Source organism: Choloepus didactylus, chromosome 26 (assembly GCF_015220235.1).
Source record: "Choloepus didactylus isolate mChoDid1 chromosome 26, mChoDid1.pri, whole genome shotgun sequence".
NCBI lineage: Eukaryota > Metazoa > Chordata > Mammalia > Pilosa > Megalonychidae > Choloepus > Choloepus didactylus.
Window position 1 is genome coordinate 14,634,513 of NC_051332.1, and position 20,337 is coordinate 14,654,849.

The 20,337-nt window shown below is 33.8% G+C and overlaps 1 non-coding gene across 1 annotated transcript; it reads right to left on the bottom strand.

Moving 5' to 3' along the window:
• Positions 1–17,941: 17,941 nt before the first annotated feature.
• On the bottom strand, positions 17,942–18,105 carry LOC119520909. The gene has a single exon (XR_005214240.1). It is a non-coding gene; the product is annotated as a U1 spliceosomal RNA (small nuclear RNA).
• Between the last annotated feature and the right edge of the window lie 2,232 nt (positions 18,106–20,337).

Consider the following 20,337-nt stretch of genomic DNA (forward strand, 5'->3'; position numbering starts at 1 on the left):
AATTAAGGTAGAGTTGACATCTTAACGATATTTACTCTTCCAATGCATGAACATGGTGTGTTCTTCCACTTTTTTAAGGTCCTGTTTGAGTTTTTAGCAGTTTCTTGTAGTTTTGTCTGTATAGGTCTTTTGTAGCCTTGGTTAAGTTTATACCTATATACTTGATTCTTATGGTTGGTATTGTAAAAGAATTTTTTTTCTTGATTTCCTCCTACTCTTGCATATTACTTGTGTATTGCAACACTACAGATTTTTGCATGTTGATCCTGTAGCTTGTCACATTGCTGTATTCATTGATCAGTACTTTTGTCTTTGCTGTTGATTTTTCTGGATTTTCTAAATATAGGATCATTTCATCTGCAGTCATTGAAAGTTTTATTTCTTCCTCTCCAATTTGGATGCCTTTTATTTTTTCTTGCTTAATTGCTCTAGCTTGAATTTCCAGCACAATGTTGAATACAATGTTGACAGTGGGCATACCTGTCTCATTCCTGATCTTAGAGGGAAAACTTTCAGTCTTTCCCCATTTTGTATGATGTTCACTGTGGGCTTTTCATACATTGCCTTTATCATATTGAGAAAGTCCCCTTCTATTCCTTTCCTTTGAAGTGTTTTCTTGTAGAAAAGATGTTGAATTTTGTCAAATTCCTTTTCTGCATCAATCAAGATGACCATGTGGTTCTTCCACTTTGATTTATTGATGTGATTTGTAACATTAAATGATTTTCTTATTTTGAACCATCCTTGCATACCTGGAATAAGTCCTACCTGGTCATTGTGTATAATTCTTTTAATGTGCTGCTAGATTTGATTTGTGAAAATTTCATTGATGTTTTTCACATCTATATTCATTAAAGAGATTGGTCTATAATTTTCTTTTGTTGTAGTATCTTTGTCTGACTTTGGTATTAGGGTGATGTTTGCTTCACAGAGTGAGTTAGGTAGCTTTCCCTCCTTTTCAATTTTTTTTGAAGAGTTTGAGGAGGATTGGTACTAACTCTTTCTTGAAAACTTGGTAGAATTCACATGTGAAGCCATCTGGTCCTGGGGTTTTCTTTTTGGTGAACTTTTGGAAGACTGACTCAATCTCTTGTGATTGATTTGCTAAAGTTTTCTGTTTCTTTCTGGGTCAATGTTGGTGTCTGTGCTGTGCTTCCTGAATCTATTTTTATGTCTTTCAGAAAACTTGTGAAATTTTCAGTGATTATTTCTTCTTTTATACTTTCTGCCTCTTTTCACTTATCTTCTCCTTATGGGACACCCATAACACTTATATTCATGCTCTTCCTGTTGGCATTCAGCTACCTAAGTAACTCATATTTTTCCATTCTTTTCCCTATCTGTTCTTTTGTATGTGTGATTCAGATGTTCTGTTTTCCATTTCACTGATTCTTATTTCTGCCTGTTCAAACTTGCCATTTCATGTGTCCACTGTGTTTTTCATCTCTTGTATTGTGCCTTTCATTCCCATAAGTTCTGCTATTTGTTTATTCAAACTTATGAATTCTTCTTTATGGTCATCCAGTGTCTTCTTTATATCTGTGATCTCTTTTGCCACGTGTTCCTTCAGCTCATTGATTTGGTTTAGGAGATTTGTTTGAACAACTTGAATTAGCTGTTTCTATTCCTGGGTCTCAGCAGAACTATTAGGGTGTTCCTTTGGCTTGTCCATATTTTTGTTTTTCTGAGTATTTCTTGTTATTTTAAGGTGCACAGGCCATCTGATTTTCATGATTATTTTATTCTGGGGCTTGTTTTCACTCTTTTTACCTAGGGTTTTCTTGTTGATTGGCTTTGTTCTCTATCCTTTGGCATTCAGTTCAAATTACTCTACACCTCTAACTTAGCTTCTATTTAGTTTATTAGTATTTTCACTCCTGTTTTTCTGTTTCTTGCTCTGCTTTTATGAAACCTTTTTTGTGAGAGGGTCTCTGCGCATATGGTTGGCCCCTGACGTGTTTTCCCAGTCCAGAGAAGACCAGGTCTCAGAAGGAGGATATGGAGTTTCCCTGAGAATGAGACCCTGCTGTGAGGCCTCTAGACTCTGTGCATTTCCTATCCTGTCCAGAAGATGGTGATTGTCAGACCACAGCTCCCCAACAGTGTAAAGAGTTGCAGTGCCTTTAATTCTCCTCAGAATTTGTCCCTATCAGGGGCATGGCTGACTGAAGCTGGTATGTGTTTTCCAGCCCCTGGGATCTAAGTTCTTTAAAGGAGGGCTGCCACTTGAGCTGGACTTTGCCCCCATTTCTTGGGGAAGTTATTCCCTTTAGGGAATTGTTTTCCACACTAGGTTCATTGCTTTTTCTGACAGACCTATCTCAGTTGTCCATTGCATGGGTCCAGAGGCAATTTGCAAATATCTGTGGCTCTCTGTAAAGAGCTACTTAGAATAGCTATTTAAAAAAGAAGAAAAAATTTCTTTTTAAGGGCTTTCCCCAGCCCCCAAGTTTTGTCTGTCTCAGTATAGAGTATTTACAGATAAGCACTTTAGGTTATTATCTCTTTCACCTGAATAATTACTCTCTGAGTGCTGTAATTCTGCCCTTGCTGGGGGGCTGCTGAAGTTTAAAAAGATAAAGAGTCAGAGGGCAAGAAAAGAAAAGGAAAAAATGTAAAAAAAACCCTTCTTGGAGCCAACGAATGAGAGACCAATTGGGTGCCTGTTTCTATGTGGCCACCATTCCTGAAGCCTATCCTTGCTCCAGCAACATGAACACCCCCAACTCCAAAAGTTAAATAATTAATTTGTTAATTAATTATATAATTGAGGCTGGGTTGAACCCCTCTTCTTGCTTCCAGCACAGATTGTTTCTTTTTCCCTTGAGAACACAGCTGTAAGACAGTCTGCCATGTCTGGGGGGTGATGGCTAGAAAAACTTACAGGCTTCACCACAATCTCAGTCATTCCACTCATTCCAGTCTAGTCACTGAAAAACCAGAAAATGTGGTTTCATATAGTTTCTGGCTATTTACCAGCTGCTCTAGGGGAGTAACTAAATTCCACACTCCACCACTCTGCCATCTTGCCCTCTATAATTAGACTTGTCTAAAAACTACCAAAATAATTTACCAAACTATCATGACAATTTAGAAAGCCTTTTTAAGAATAGATGTTTTACAAAAATATTGAGCTGAGTATGAAAAACTATTATGCAGATATTTATAGCTCATTTTCTCTTCTGAATAACAAAATATATACACACAGCAAAAATATTGAAATTTTAAAGGGATAGATTCATATTATAAAACAAATATCAAAGGCAAAATATGCTTTAAAAATTTTTTAAGTAATTTTCACTCAAGTGAAACTCTTCTTGGGAATTCACAATAAATGTTCAATATTCTACTGATAACATTTTAAATCTCTTTGTTCAACAGAGTATACCTGATAGTATTTATAAGTGGGGACACAATGGTCTAGAAGATGGCTGTGAGAAGATTTGTAAGATATGCCTTAAATTCAATTGAACATAAGCAAGCAATCCAGAGATTGTAAATAAAACTAGAATTCCCTACTGTGAGTTGCAGGTGGATAAGAATTTTTATATGCTTCCATAGAATGCATACAGAATGTGTTGAAATTATATTAATATATGACAGAAATATTGATGCAGAATGTATTACACCCATGCATGCAATTATAAATAGGATAATAAACACAGAAAAAATATATAAGGATGAATTCCTCAAAATTAGAAGTAAATCACAGAAGTACTAGTGAATCACATTGGATCTGTGAAGGGAAACCTGAACATAGTAACTTTTCTAAAGTAGATTAGTCAAATTCACTTGCCCATGAAACACCAGCTCTCTGTGTGAACAGATAAAGGATGATGGTGAGTACATTGGGCTGAGTATGGCAAATGCCAGCATACTGATCATAGGATATCACCAGAGGAAGGCCAGTCCTGTGCTTCCAAGGAAGATAAACAGGAAAATCTGAGCAGCATGTCCTGAGAGGGAAATCAATATACTTCCTGTGCTGATTTGAATCTGTTATTGTCCCCATAAAAAGACTATATTCTTTTAATCAAGTCTTGTGGGTACAGATATATTGTGGGTGGGACCTTTGGATTAGGTTCTTTCCATTGAAATGTGATCCACCCAACTGACTGACCTTTTGATTAGATTTCCATGGAGATTTTACCTGGCCTATTCAAGTTGGGTCTTAATTAGTTTACTGGTATCTTTCATGAGAAGATAAAAGGTAGAGGAATTTTGAAGAGAGGTCAGAGATATGCTTAGAGAGAAAATGCCATAGAATTGACAGAGACCCAGACATTTGGAGATGCTGAGAGATGAAGCCCCAAGTTTGCCACAGAGAAGTTAAATAAGAACCAATGGACATTTAAAGAGGAAGCCCCTGGAATCAGAAGTTGAAAGCACCACAACCCAGTTACAATGGACTAGCATATGCCAGCCACATGCCTTCCCAAGTGACAGACATGACCCAGATATCATCAGGTCTTTTTCTCAGATAAGGTATCTATCTCTTGATGCCTTAATTTGGAGATTTTCATGACTTTAGAGTTGTAAGTTTGTGAACTAATAAACCCTCATTGTTAAAACCAATTCATTTATGGTATATTGTATTTCTGACAGCTTTAGCAAACTGGATATTTACAATCATTTTTGGTATAATAACTGAAATTTAGTGAAATTATGTAAGGGATAAATTAACCATAAAAGAATACATTGGGGAGTTTACAAGTGGATCAGTCACAATGAAAATAGAAGATTCCCCCTCAAGACTCCCAGATAAATCACTAAAACAGCAGACCTCATGCAATTTGAAGCTTTCAGAGCTTGAGATATCTATGAGGATGAATTCTGTTATGATGAGATTGCTCATGTCTTGTTATATGCTGCAGGATTCCTGGGAATCAAAGAAGAAATTGATAAGAGATTCTAAAAACCAAAATGGAGAAATCCAAATTTATAGGGAAACATTGACATCAATGCAAAGCTTCTAACCCAGAAATCATGACATAGGAAATGTACAAATTAATATCAATTAATGTACATATATTTTTATGGTGTTCTACCCCAACTCTGCTGAGATTTGTTAAATTCAGCATTCATTGCAAAATAATATAAAATTAAGGTACAACAAATTTTCAGTCATTGAGCCATATTTACAATATTTCCAAAAAATAACTTTTAAACCTCTGCCTGAACATATCCACTGATTAATTTCTTGTTTTTTACAATATCAAATGGTAAACTAATCATGGTTTGTAAATAGTTTTCAGATCATCCAGTGGGTTTGAACAGTGCACATCTGTTACTAAATCTCTACATGTACCTGGGAATTAGGATGGCTTCTGATAATTCTCTATCTATGGCAGAATGGCCTAGAAATTGTTTGTGTAACAAAGTTAATGTAAAGTTTTGATGATCTTATGAGAATGGTTTTATTCCAAATTACAGCAAACTATTATTTTCCATCTTTCTTTAATTTTATTTGTTATTGTCAGTCTTTACATTACTTTATTGTGACATCATCCATGAAAGGTATTTTGGATTCAGAATCTAATTGTTTCCATTTACTTCATGGCAGTATGTATCCAGCATCTCCTTGCTATCACTGTACATAAACATCTCACTTACATATAGTATCTAAAGAAAATAATTCCACCTGACATTACTCCTCCCCAAAGCATGCTTTCACCATCAGTGTGAATTCAAACATTTAGGGAAGGGCTAAAATTCTGTCCAGATTTCTCCCTATATGTTTTCCTAGATTGCTGAAATCACTTCTTAAATAAGTGTGCTTAGTTGAACTTATTTAATTGTGACTGTTTTGAGGCATTTCAAATCATAAAGAAATCTTGTTTGAATATTACTGTTTCAATGCTACAACTAATTATCCACAAGTCATATTTCAGTACTAATTAATTTCTTTTGTATAAAATGTACAATTAAAAATTTTTTACTATAATATTTAGAATTTGTATTTCATTAATATTTTATTTATGTATAATCCATTTGTCTTTAAAATATATTTTAAAATTTTCATGACCATTTTAATTAATAATAATAATGTTAATTAGATTACATAGGTTATGCCTATATTAGTTCTAGAGTTTTTCAATATGATTGTTGTAATTTTTTTCTATAAGATCCTTTTAATTATGTGTGGTTTCTAATATTCTCATTTTTAAAAATACAGAAATTATTTTAAAGAGATAATTTCATTAGCTACCAAAACATTACTCAATTGTTAAGCTGATAAAATTGACCTATGCTGTATGTTACTCAATTTAACCAAACTTAAATCAGTTTTGGGTGGATAATATTTCCTTTCTCAAAATCATGAATTACCACTTGATCATTAGAAATTTTCTTCCTATCTTCTGATTGAATCTGTCCCCTCAGTTTGTAGAAATTCCCATATCAATATGCTAAAATTCCCATACATCTTCTTTAATGTACAGAATGATAAATGAATACTCTTGTCCATGTGAGAGAGTTCAGGTCTTATTCCCTGTTTCTTATTACCTCATGAATATTTAGAATATATTTAGTCCACAGATTTAAAACGTGGTGTATAATAATTTAGTAGAATTGCTAATTCCATGCCCATTTTTAAAAAGATGACATATGGTAATATATTAAAATGATCAGCAGAGAACATGGAAACTTCATAATACTTAGAAAATAAATATCATATATTTTTGTCATAAAAAGCTTCACTGCAAATCTTTATATTTCAATTGATAGTTTAATGACTATTTCTATTTATATTGATAGATTTCCAAGAAATGACAAGCAAACCTTTCCCTGTAAAGTTCATAGCTCTCCTTTAGAATCTAGCTCAAGAAATATCTCATACTTTGTGTCTCCACAGGTTAAATTTCAAGGGAATTTTATCATTTTATTTATAATCTTTTGAGTCTGGTCTGTATATTCACAAATAAATCTTCACAAATGAATCACATAAAATGTGCACTAGAATCAGAAATATCTAGGGTAACATATGAGCACAAATTTGTCATATGAGCAAAAACAATGAAATTTTCTACTGATATTGTGGCATATTGGTGCTGTGTCAGGGAATTAATCACTAGTGATTTAAAATAAAAATCTAATAAAATATACAAGTATACCTGAAAAATTAGGTAACATGTTATCTTCACGAACATGAATATATACTTTGAAATATTTAAACAGATTTACAAAATTCATGATCCTGCCTTGTTGTTGAATGGATAAAATTCATGGAGTCATTTTTCAGGTAGACAAATCTTTAAGAAACATTCTGCTTATGGATTCTTTATAAACATGCTTTTATTTCAATAGGAAAGGCATATAAGGCTTATAGCTCTTATGAGCTTTGGTAACTGGTTATTCAACTACAATGGAGCCAGCATTCCTTCAACTCCTGTTTAATAAGGATGTCTTGCCTATACTCTTGAGTTTAGCTAAATTTGTAGTGGCATATCTAAGCAATAAATTCTGCAAAAAATTTTTGGTTCAGCTTAATGGGAGAGTTATTGAATAATGATTCTCCATACACAGATTTGTTAAATTTCAAACTTTTTATCAGATTATAAGTGCAATATGTTTACCTAGAGTAAATACATAAAATCATGTTAACTTTAACAAAATACATGTTATTAATGTTTTGGACTAAAAATAGGGTGTGGAGGGAAATCATATACAGATTAAAATTAACTAATAAATAACAATGAATAATTGGCCAGTATCTAATAAGTTAAGAAATGCTACATTCAAAATTTGATTTTAAAATAAAAACTGGTAACAACAAACAAAAAGAGGTGAGTCCCAGAGTGGATATCTTATTTATCAAGGGTGCTTTGAACAAATTAACAGACCTTAAAAATGACTGGCAGTCTAGTAAGGAGCAAAATGTGGGAGACACTAAGAAACTCCAAGGAAATTCATAAAATATCCATCATTTTGTGATATATGGCATATAGTAATATATGAAAAGATGGCTTACATATAGAAGCCTCTATGTACCCCTATAGGATATCAACACACATAAAGAATTCAGCAGAAAAGTTGGTGAGTAGAGATAAAAAGTTAAATCTATGGAAGCAGAAATACCCCTTGATATAGTATGGGGCATTTGGCATTAGTTTCACAGTGTCCCAGCAGATCTTTACCAACCTTCATTTGTAGGTAAATACCGGCCTCTGCCTGTGTATATTTTGGCAGAAAGTTACTTGCTTTAGGTAAGCACAGCTAAGAGAGGCTGATATGACAAAGATAAGTCACACCCTATCAAAATACAAAGAAAACCTGGTCAGGCTTTCCAACTTCAAAGTCATTAGTGGAAAAGTGCAATGTGGCAGCTAATACATACAGATTATTTTTATTTTTATGGAAACTGACATTCAATGGAAAATGGACAGGGGAAGTCAAGTCAAAGTATACTATCTGAAGTTAGTGATAATTGAAGGATGGGATTTTAAATGCAATATTTGAAAGGTCTATATTTTGTGGGTTTCAGGGACTTCACAAAATGAAAGAATTTTGAAGACACCAAGTAATTTATATTTTTACTTCTAATTATATTTATATAAAATGACCACATCAGAAAGTCAAACTGATACATAGTGTGGTGGTTTGATGCTTTATGTATCCCAGAAAAAAAAACAAGGTCTTAAATCTAATCCTTTTCTGTAATTGTAAACCTAATGGTATCTTTCAATGGTGCTACTTCAGTTAAGGTGTGACCCACTTCATTCAGGATGGGACATAATTCTTTTACTAGAGTCTTTTATAAATGACATGAATACAAAGATAAAGAGAGAAAGCTACAAAATAAAAAAGCTGAAATCAACAAATCTGGTAGAGAATGTTGTGTCACAAAGCAAGCCTCAATAAATTTAAAATATTGAAGTTATACAAAACACTTTATTTGATCAGAATTTCATGTACTTGGAAGTTCTTAACAGGTGGAAGGCTGGAAATTTCACAAATATGTGGAAGATAAACACAATCTTAAACCATCAATGATTCAGGGAAGAAATTACAAGAGAAATTAGTAAACATCTCCAGGAAAATGAAAATGAGGAAACAGCATATTAAAATATCTTGAATGCAGAAAGGGAGTGTTGAGAGGGAAATCGATCACCCTATCCACTAATATTAAAAAAGAAGAAAGAGCAGAAAGAGAGAATTTAACAGCTTACCTGGAGGAAATAGAGAAAAAACAGCAAACTATGCCAATGCAAACAGAAAGAAAGAGATGATGAAGATCAGAACAGAAATAAATGAAATTGAGAAAATGAACATAATAGAGAGAATCAACCAAACCAGAACTTGGTTCTTTGTGAAGATCATTAAAATTGATGGACCATTAGCTAGGATGACAAAAAAAAAAAAAAAAAAGTATATAAGTAAGTAAAATCAGAAATTGGTGGGGAGACATAACTACTGACCCCAAAGAGATAATGGAGGTAATGAGAGTATACTATGAGCAACTATATGCTAACAAACTAGATAATTTAGTTGAAATGGAAAAATTTGTGGAAAATCATGCAAACAACATTGAAGCAAGAAGAAATGGAACCCACAACAAACCAATCACAAGTAAATAGATTGAATGTATCAACAAAAACTCCCAGAAATGAAGAGTTCATGATAAGATGGCTTCACAGGTGAATTCTATGAAGCAATAAAGAAAGAGTTTGCATCTATCCTGCTGAAAATCTTCACAAAAATTAAAGAGGAGGGAAAGCTCCCTAAATCATTCAATGAAGCCAGCATCACCCTAATGCCAAAGCCAGACAGAAATACTACAGGGAAAGAAAATAAGAGATCAATCTCTTTTAATGACTATAGATGCAAAAACCTTCAACAAAATACAAATTGAACGCACCAGAAAATTAAAAGAATTATAGACCATAACCACCTGGATTTATTACAGGTATGCAAAGGTCATTCAACACAAGAAAATCAATTAAGATAATACACCACATCAATAATTCAAAAGGTAAGAAGCATGTGATCATACTGATTGATGCTGAAAGGGCATTTGACAGAATTTGGTATTTTTCTTGATGAAAACACTTCAAAAATAGGAATAGAAATAAACTTCCTCAACCTGATAAAGGGAATATATGAAAAACTCATAGCTAACATAATACTCAATGGGGAAAAACTGAACACTTTTCCTCTAACATCAGGGAAAAGACAATGATGCCCACTTTATCACTGTTATTTAACATTGTGCTGGAAGTTCTAGATAGAACAATTAGGCAAGAAAAAATCCATCCATATTGGAAAGGAAGAAGTAAAACGTTCACTGCAGATGACATGATACTATATGTAGAAAATCCCCAAAATCTATAGCAAAACTACTACAGATAATCAATTAGTACAGTAAAGTATCATGATATAAGATCAACACATAGAAATCAGTAGTGTTTGTGTACACTAGTAAGGAGCACTCTGAGGAGGAAATCAAGGAAAAAACTTCCAATTACATTAGCAACCAAAAGAATCAAATATTTAGGAATAAATTTCACCAAGGGCAAAAAAGATTGACACAAAAAGCTGCAAAATTTGCTAAAAGAAATCAAGTTAGACCTAAATAAATGGAATAACATACTGTGTTCCTGAACTGGAAGGCTTAATATAGTTAAGATATCAGTTCTACTCAAATTGATTTATAGATTCAATGCAATACCAATTAACATATCAATAAATTTGTAGAAATAGAAAACACCTTATTCAATTTTATTTGGAAGGGCAGGGTACTCTTAATAACTAAAAATATCTTGAGTAACAAAAATGAAGTGGGAGGTCTACTACTACCTGACATTAAATCATATTGTAAGGCTACAGTGGTCCAAACAACATGGACTGGCATAAAGATAAGCATACTGACCAAAGGAATCAAAATGAGATTCTATAAATAGATCCTCTCATCTATGAACAATCAATTTTTGATAAGGTAGTCAAGTCACTTCAACTGGGACAGAGCAGCTTCTTCAACAAATGATGATTTTAGAACTGGATATCCATATCCAGAAGAATCAAAGGGCACCACCATTTTACACGTTATAGAAAAATTAACTCAAAATGGATCAAAGACCTAAATGTTAGAGCTAAGAAAATAAAATTTTTAGAAGAAAATGTTGGAAAATATCTTAAAGATCTTTTGATAGTAAGTGATTTCCTAGACATATAAACAGAATGTGAGCAATGGAGGAAGAAATAAATGGGATGTTCTCAATACTGAATACTTTCACACATCAGAAGTCTTTGTCAGGTAAGTAAAAAGCAGCCTACACAATGGTGGACAATGTTTGGAAACCACATGTCATGTATAGGTTTAATATACAGAATATATAAAGAAATGCTACAACTCAGAAACAAAGCCAAAAAAATTAATTAAAAAATTGGCAAAACTCTTTGACAGATGCTTTTCCAAATAGGAAATGCAAATAGCTTAAAAACATATTAAAAAGTGCTCAACCTCACTATTAAAGAAATGCAAATCAAATCCAAAATGAGATATCATCTCAGACCTACTAGAATGACCATTACAAAAAATACAGAAAAATACAAGTGTTAATTAAGATGTGGAGAAACTGTTACACTTATTCACCATTGGTGGGAATGTAGATTGATGGAACTGTTCTGGAAGGCAATTTGGTGGTTCCTTAGGAAGCTAAGTATAGAATTGCTGTATGATACTGCAATGTCATCACTAGGTTTATACTCAGAGGAATTGACATCTAGGGAAGGAATGGACAGCTGTACACTGATATTTATAATAGCATTATTCATGCTTGCCAAGAGACTGAAACAGCCCAAATGTCCATTAACCAAGAAGTGGATGAACATAATGTGTTAAATACACATGATGGAATATTACAGAGCTGTAAAACAGAGTAAAGCCATGATGTATGCAACAACTTGGATGAGACTTGGGGAAATTATGTTGCATGAACTTAGCCAGAAACAAAAATACAAATACTGCATGGTCTCACCAATATGAATTAAGTATAATGAGCTAAATCTGAGCATTAATGTTAAGAAAGCAGATTGTCAGGAGGTAGAAATAGGGTAGACATGGTGTATTTGATCCTGAATGGGTACACATGTTCAAAAGGATTGATTATATAGTTCCAGAAATTGACAGCACAATAATATGTGATGGTAGCACAGTATTGTAATTACAAATGAACAAATCTGAGTATGAGTATGGTTGAAAGAAGAAGCCTAAGGGTGTTAAGACACCAGAAGAAATGACAGAGAATTAAGCTGGGACTGTATTACTTAGCAAAACCAAGAGTGAACAATGATGGCGATTAAATGTAGTAGTGTAAGAAAGTTTCCACATGTGGGAGAAGTGAATGTCAACCTGGAGGGTGTTGAAAATGGGATGGAACATGGGAAGAATACAATGCATGCAAACTAAGTTCCATAGTTAACAGTAACGCAATAGTATTCCATTAATTATAACAAAGGCAATATACCAAAGGCAAATGTCAATAGAGAGATATATAAGGGAGGGGTATGGGATTTTTGTTACTGGTGTTTCTCATTTTAATTTTTTTATTCTTTATTTCCTCTTTTTTTTTCTTTGTGGAAGTAATGGAAATGTTCTCATATAGATTTTGTGGAAGTAATGGAAATGTTCTCATATAGATTGGTGAATGCCTAAGTATGTGATTATACTGGGAGCTATTGGTTGTTCACTTAGGATGGATTGTATGGTTTGTGAATAAAACTGCTTAAAATAAACAGAAAAATAAAAGTGCTGGAGAAGATGCAGAGACAGATGTAACTATTCACTGTTTTTAGGAAAGTAGAATGGTCCAGCCCTTCTGGAAGGGAGTGTGGTTGTTCCACAGGTGGTTAAGTATAGTGTTGCCATATCATCTTGTAACCCCATTATTTTGTATATACATGGAAGAACTGAAAGCAGTGATATGAAAACACATTTGAACACTGATGTTTATTGCAGCAGTATTCATGGTTTGCAACGGATGAAGGTGGACTAAGGGGACATAGATGGGTGGACAGAAGGGCGAATTCTGTTCTATACATACAATGGAATACTGAGTGGCAGCAAGAAGGAATGAAGTTGTGAGACATGCACATAGGTGAATGTAACTTGAGGACATTATGTTGAGTGAAATAAGCCAGAAGTGAAAGGACAAATGTTGTAAGACCTCACTAACATAAACTAAATGCAATCAGAAAATGCTGAGTATTACTTTTGAGAGCATAGCTTATCAGGGGTTAGGACATGGAGAGATTAGCCATCAAAGATGCAGGAGTTCAGAATGTCCAATAAGGCTTAATGTAAAGGTTCCTAGGTTGTAAGCTCTCACAGCAGTCACACCTATTCCTGAGTTCAATGTTATTTAAGAAATCTTTCTGGTTTGCCAATGCTGCCAGAATTCAAAACACCAGAAATGAGTTGGCTTTTATAAAAGAGGGTTTATTTGATTACACAGTTACAGTCTTTAAGGCCATAAAATGTCCAATGTAATGCATTGAAAATCAGGTGCCTTCACTGTAGGATGGTGAATGGCATCCAGAAAACCTCAGTTAGCTGGCAATCATGCAGCTGGGGTCTGCTTGCTCCCAGGTTGTGTTTCAAAATGGCATTTTCCAAAATGCCTGTATCAGCTTCGAACAGACATCTTCAAAATGTCTGTCTCAGCTATCACACTGTGAGCTCCTTCTCTGAGTTTTTATAGAGCTCCAGTGAACTAATCAAGACCCATGCTGAATGGACAAAACCACACCTCCATGGAAATACTGAGCCAATAGTTTCCAACTTAATCCATGTTAATAAGTCTGCCACCACAAGATTGCATTAAAGACTATGGCTTTTTCTGGGGGACATAATGTATATAAACCAGCACAGACATGTGTATTTGGTACAAAATTTATATTCTCTGTAGCACACGATCTAATTTAACCTGAATTCTCATTTTATTTCAACAACATAATTACATGGAAACTACCATAGAGAATAATATCTTGTTATTCTGTAGAGGTTAATGTAATACCCTGATACATCCTGGAGAATTTCTACAGAAAATAAAAACTTATTTATACAGTCCCAGTGAGAGACTGGGGGAAAATGTGGAAATAATTTCCCCACCTGGGGAATTCCTGATATCCTCAAAGCATTAGTGTCTCCCGATTTAATAAGTCAATCCATTGTCCTTATGAAACTCATTCCTGCAAAGGAGAAGCTAAGCCCACTTATAAGTATGCTTCAAGATCACCTCCAGAGAAACTCTAACCTCTTTTGTGGCTCATATGTGACCTCTTTCTCCCAGCCAACTTTGCAAATAAGCTCACTGGCAACATGGTACATGACTCACAGGAATGCGACTTGCCCTGACATTGTGGAATTGAGAATGCCTTCTTGAACAAAAAGGGGAATAGAAATGAAACAAAGTAAGGTTTCAGTAATAAATGATTTCAAATAGAGTACAGGGGACATTCTGGAGGTAATTCTTGTGCATTATGTAGATATTCCTTTTTTGTTTCTAGTGTATTAGAATAGCTAGTAGGGCATACCTTAACCTGTTGAACTGTAATCCAGTAGACCTTATTCTTGGTGATGATTGTATAATTATTTAGCTTTTATTGTTTGACCATAATTGTGAAATCCTTGTGACTGACACTCCCTTTATCCAGCATATGGACAGATGAGTAGTAAAATAAAGATGAAATATATATAATTTATCTTGATAAGGGGTACTGGAAGTTTTGGGTGTTCTTTTTACTTTTATTCTTTTCTTTGTTTTGGAGTAATGAGAATGTAACTTTGTGGTGATGAATGCACAAGCATATGATGATACTGTGAGCCATTGGTTGTATAACTTGGATGGATTATGTGGTATGTGAATATATCTCAATAAAATTGAATTAAAAATGAACCAGAGTACTTTTATCAATGAAGATGAAAATATTTGCTTTTATTTAAGACAAGCTTTGATGAAAGAATTACAGAAAAGCAACTATATGAAGCCAAAGAAACAATAAATGATATTTACATGTGATCTGGAATAATTGCTAAGCATATTGTGAAGCATTTCATGAAAGTACAAAATGTGGGGTTATATGTTAAAGAGTACAGAAAGATAGCACACAAGTTTCCTAATTTGGATTCTAGTCTTAAAGTATCCTCCGACAAAATATGTATTAACTACAAAGGAAGAAAGCAACTGTAATGTGGGGAAACCTGGCAGACACAATCTTAACCAAGTGATCAAGGTTAACAACAACCGTAGTGGAACAAATTGACATCATGCACATCCTTATTCAATGCATTTCTGTGGTATTCTTTGCAAAAGCTCATATCTTTATTCAAATGATGAAGAAGTCTCAAGAATATATAAATTGGTGGATATTCCACAAAATAAATGGCCTTCCCTCTTCAAAATAACCTTGATGAAGAGAATAGAAAGGCCCAGGGACTGTCTAAAATTAAATGGATATTGTCAATGAGTGATTGTGAATTGGTTCTTGGAATGCAGCTTTAGGTATAGACATAGATATAGATGAGAATATAATTGTAGGTATAAAGTTGTTATTGAATATGACACATTATATAAATACAGAATCTATATTATCTATTTTGTCATTTACTATTTGTATTTATTGTTTTTAATTTTTTTTTGCAGGTCAAGGTTATGAATTAAGTTTTGCTTAAATTCACTGCTTTTCTGTTCTGCTGAGCAACTGTCACTTTGAATTATAAGGAAATCTTTTCATTTTCCATGCCTTTTGTTTTTAGTTCATTTCTATGAAAATAAGCATATCCAAATTATGGAGTGGGAAAGCTCTCTATCTACTCTAATCCTTGTCTCTGTTCAGAAATCTCAAAACAAGGCACTATTTTAACATTGCCTTTTCAGTCCAAAAAAGTTACACAATATTTTCAATCATTTTCATTCATGATTCACAGTCTTGCATTCTGTCAAATCCACTGCCTAAAACAATTGTTACCTATATTTTATGCATTAAAAATGAAAAATTATATGTATGGTGGGAGAGATAATCTTGTAGTATGATACTGTTTACAATATCATCTTTAGATGTGAAAGTCTTTTATTATTATATTTAAATGTTTTGTGTGTATTGGACAGGAAGAATATGAAAGAATTAAGTAAAACATAGTCCTGATTACAATGACAGATTTAAAACAAAGTTTATTTCTTTTCCTTTCCCAAACAGAATTAAATGATAATGAAATTATAAGAAAATTTTACACAAAGAAAATGAAAAGGAAAAAAGAAGGCACAAAAGACAGAAAATGTCAAGTACTTTGCATAATAAGAATTTGTACTAAAAGGGGCTAAAGCTCTACCTTGGCTCTCCATATCAGGAGTGAAAAAACCATTATCTTACTGACAGAAGTAGTGAAATGTAGAGACTGCACTGGCTGAGGAAGAGAAGCATCATCCTAGAGACAAAAGGCAGTGTAAAGAAAAAGAGGGGATGAGAACTATTCCTTATAATGTATTCAGGGAATATAAATATTACATAACATGAATCCCTTAATTTCTCCTCAAGATGTTTTGGAGAATGCTAGTGTCTAAACCAACAATGAGGAGAATATTAGGGGACTCCTTTATGGAGAACTTGACTCACTGAAAAGACTAGAATTTAAGACTCCTCAAAATCTACTCATCACTGATCAATAAAGTTCTGATGTCTAAAAACAAGTCTGGATGTAATTTCTCTTGACTATTTTATTTTCTGCACATTAAAAAAGCACAGGCAGGTAGGGATAAGTTAGAAATATGTATAATTCTGACCATGGATAATTTTTGCTCAAACACTGAGGATATGTGAGTGATTTTTTATGATGAAGAATTCACAGGATTTTAAACAGGAACAGCAGAAAAGTTATATGATATCAACATTTATCAATATAAACATTTTTGAAAATTAATAAATATTTAACTATTTGACTGGAATACATTACAATCCCATTTTTTCTCTTTAACAAAATATATTGATTATTTTCCTTTAATAAAATAAAATTACTGAAAATCATGTCTCAGAAATCCAATATCCATCATTTAGTTTGCATATTTTCCATGATCTACCACCATGGAGAAAGAATGAACATAATATTTAGAAGTTGTTAAAAGGGCAAATGGTAAAACAAAATTTGAAGTCCATTCCTAAATATTTGCTAAATTTATATGAAGGTAGAAGAACAAATTATGTACAAAAAGACAGCATCAAACTGTCACTATAAAAGGAATTGCCTACTGCAGTCTTTCTACCCATTGAGTTATCCTGAATTTATCTCCATCTTTGTGTAATCCCTTCCTCCCTACTACATAATTTGTATAAATCTTTGGAAAGGATAGAAGAGAACAAGGGAGGGTAATTGCCAGTGTTAATGACATGAAAATAAAATTATTGTAAATATTTGCAATATTTCCAATATGCAGTAGATAATGTCATACATTTTAATATTTGAGGAGTGAATAGAATAAAGAGCTGGTGGGGAAAACATGATTATTTAAATAATTAATTGTAGGGTAAAAGACAAATTGGAAACATTAAAGAAATAATTTGATCAAGATAAGGACAAGGATCTCAGCAAATATATTGTAGAGTATTTGATAGTTAAAATAGCCAGGTCATGTGTCCTACAGGATTATATAGGTATAAGACTGTAAATGATAATTAATTTTGGAATTGTGAAGGTGAAAAAAACTCAGCCATTAGCAAAATCTGACTTAAATTTTTGAAATACATGAAAACTAATTTGAAAGTTTTGTAGAGAACAAGTAAGATAAAGGCTTTATAGAGTAGATCAGAAAAGCAAATAATAAATACTTTGGTTTTTTTCTCAGAATTATTTTTCAAGTTCTCAGAAGCTGTGTAGAAACTGAGGTTGTATTAATCATAGGGTAGGATGCAGGGAGAGGAAGGCTGGAGCACAATTTTTTTCTTCTTTGTTAAGGAGAGAGCATGAATGCTGTCCCCCACTACCACAAATTATGCAGTGGAGTTCCCTACATTTGGGGAAATTGCAGGGGTCAGCACATCCAGAGTGCAATGGATAAGCCTCATCCTGGTAAAACCACCTTGGTGATCATGGTATCTCCCCTGCCAGATAAATACAGAGCACAATTTGTAATATGTCAGTTGGTCAATTTGGATTTATCTAAAGAGTTGGAAAACTTTTCCTAAGGGCAGTAGAAGTTTTTCAGGCATTCAGGCATCTTTCACATAATATATTTGGACAGTTTTATAATGGCAGATTTCTAAGAACTGAAAGCAAATTGGCTAAAGAAAACTACATTAACCAGGAATGATTGATGATCAACAGATTGAAGAGTATGGAGGCAGAAGTAATATTTTGGTAAATTGATTGTGTGATTACCATATGTAGACATCCATCATATGCTCAAAATTAATTGAAACATTTCATATTTTTAGGGCTTTATTCCTCAAATATCTGTGACTTAATTTATCCTCATGGTGTTGTCTACCAATCAGAATACGTACATTTGCATTCAGTGCTCTTCTCATTCCTTTACTTGTGGGCTCTGTTGAAGAGTGTCTTCATTTTCATGTCCACAACTTTGGACCAGTACTTCTTGAAAAATTTATCCTTCTGGATCTCTGACACATTTCACTGATATTTTCAGCTCCTTGACCCACAATAACTCCATCTATTTCCCAGATAGTGTCACCAAAGCCCTTTGGTAATTTTTGAGCAACTACAGAGCTGTTTGTCATCACAAACATACAAGTATGTGTTTAGATGTCAGCCATGTCTTGGCTGAGTAGGGGTCTGACCTCTGTGATGCTCATAGCTAGTAACTTCACTTTATCCTATGGTCAGTACAATGTGGACCATCAGGGGATCTGTGACATCTCCTAGTTATTTGATATTTATTGTTCAGGAAATGTAATAAGAGAAACTGCACACATCCCCATTAGTGTGGCATAGGATTTCTGCTGTTTCATATTCATTGCAATTCCCTATGTCTATAACTTCTCCATTTTCCAAAAGATTCTGTTAACAGAAAGTATGTAAAAAAAAAACCTCTTAAATTTGCCTTCCACACCTGGTGGTCCTTGTATTATTTGTCTTCATGGACATCACTTCTTATCTTAAGCCAAATTTAGAATCCCATTCTATCATTTTGGTTTGAATTTTAGTATATTTATTGAGGCATTTTTGTAACTCAAAAATGCTTATCTCAGTAAATGTTCCATGTTCTCTCTATTTATTAAAATGCAATTTTGAGATATATTCAAACACCAAATCATCCATCCAAATATACAACCAATAGCTCACAGTATCATTATATAGCAGGGCATTCATTGCTACAATCAATTTTAGAAAATTGTAATTACTCCAAAATAATGAAACAAAAATAAAAATAAAAAGGAACACCTAAAACATCACATAACCCTTATTCCAACCAACTATTTATGTCTTTTTGCCTTTATCTTTTACTCAACTGCCCACATACTGGATAAAAGGAATGTTAGGACATATAGATATACCTTTTTAGATTTTAGTCCATTCAAGTAGCTAGAAGTGTTTTCACAATCATACAGTCACACAATAAAAGCTATATAGCTATCAACATGGTTACATAAACAGATACTGAAAACTTCTACCCATAGATTCAATGGAAAAAGGACATTCTGAATTGTTTGAAAATCTGGAGGAGGATAGGGACTGGAAAAATACCCTGAAAATTCCAAATAGAAGAAAGAGAAGAAATATCATGAAGAATGTTTCCTTCTAAGACTAGAAGGTCATATACCCTCCCCCAAACTGTTTCCATGCTGGAGAAGCACAGAAACAGCAGATGGGACCATTTCCACCAAGGATACAGATTTTAAAATCTCAGAGCAGTGAAAATTGCCCTCATTGTTTGAAGACTCTGTGGACAAGGGAGGACACTTCCAGGCCCATATCAGTGAGGGACAAAGAGACTGAGAAAACATGGACATAGACTGTTTCCATCCCTGGGTCTGAAAGCCCTTCCCTCACCCTTTAGGGAACCAGAAGCCAGCCATGCTTGGAGGCAGAGCAGCCTCTGAGTATGATTAAGTTACTGAACATCACCATCTCCTGGAGAGTCTGGAAAGTTCAAATACCCTTTCAAAGGAACACAGGACCTGGTCTACCTGCTTGGTATGGAAGCCTAGCCCTGTTTTGGCTGAGAAAGCAGGGCCCCAAAACAAACCCAGGACTTGCTAGACAGTGGAAAATAGAGCATGACTGAAAGTCAGCAGATTTATATTACAACACATAGTGAACTTGCCTGGGTACCCAGTGCCAACATCCCATCCTTATGGCAGGCCATGGTGGGCACCTGATTTTGGGGA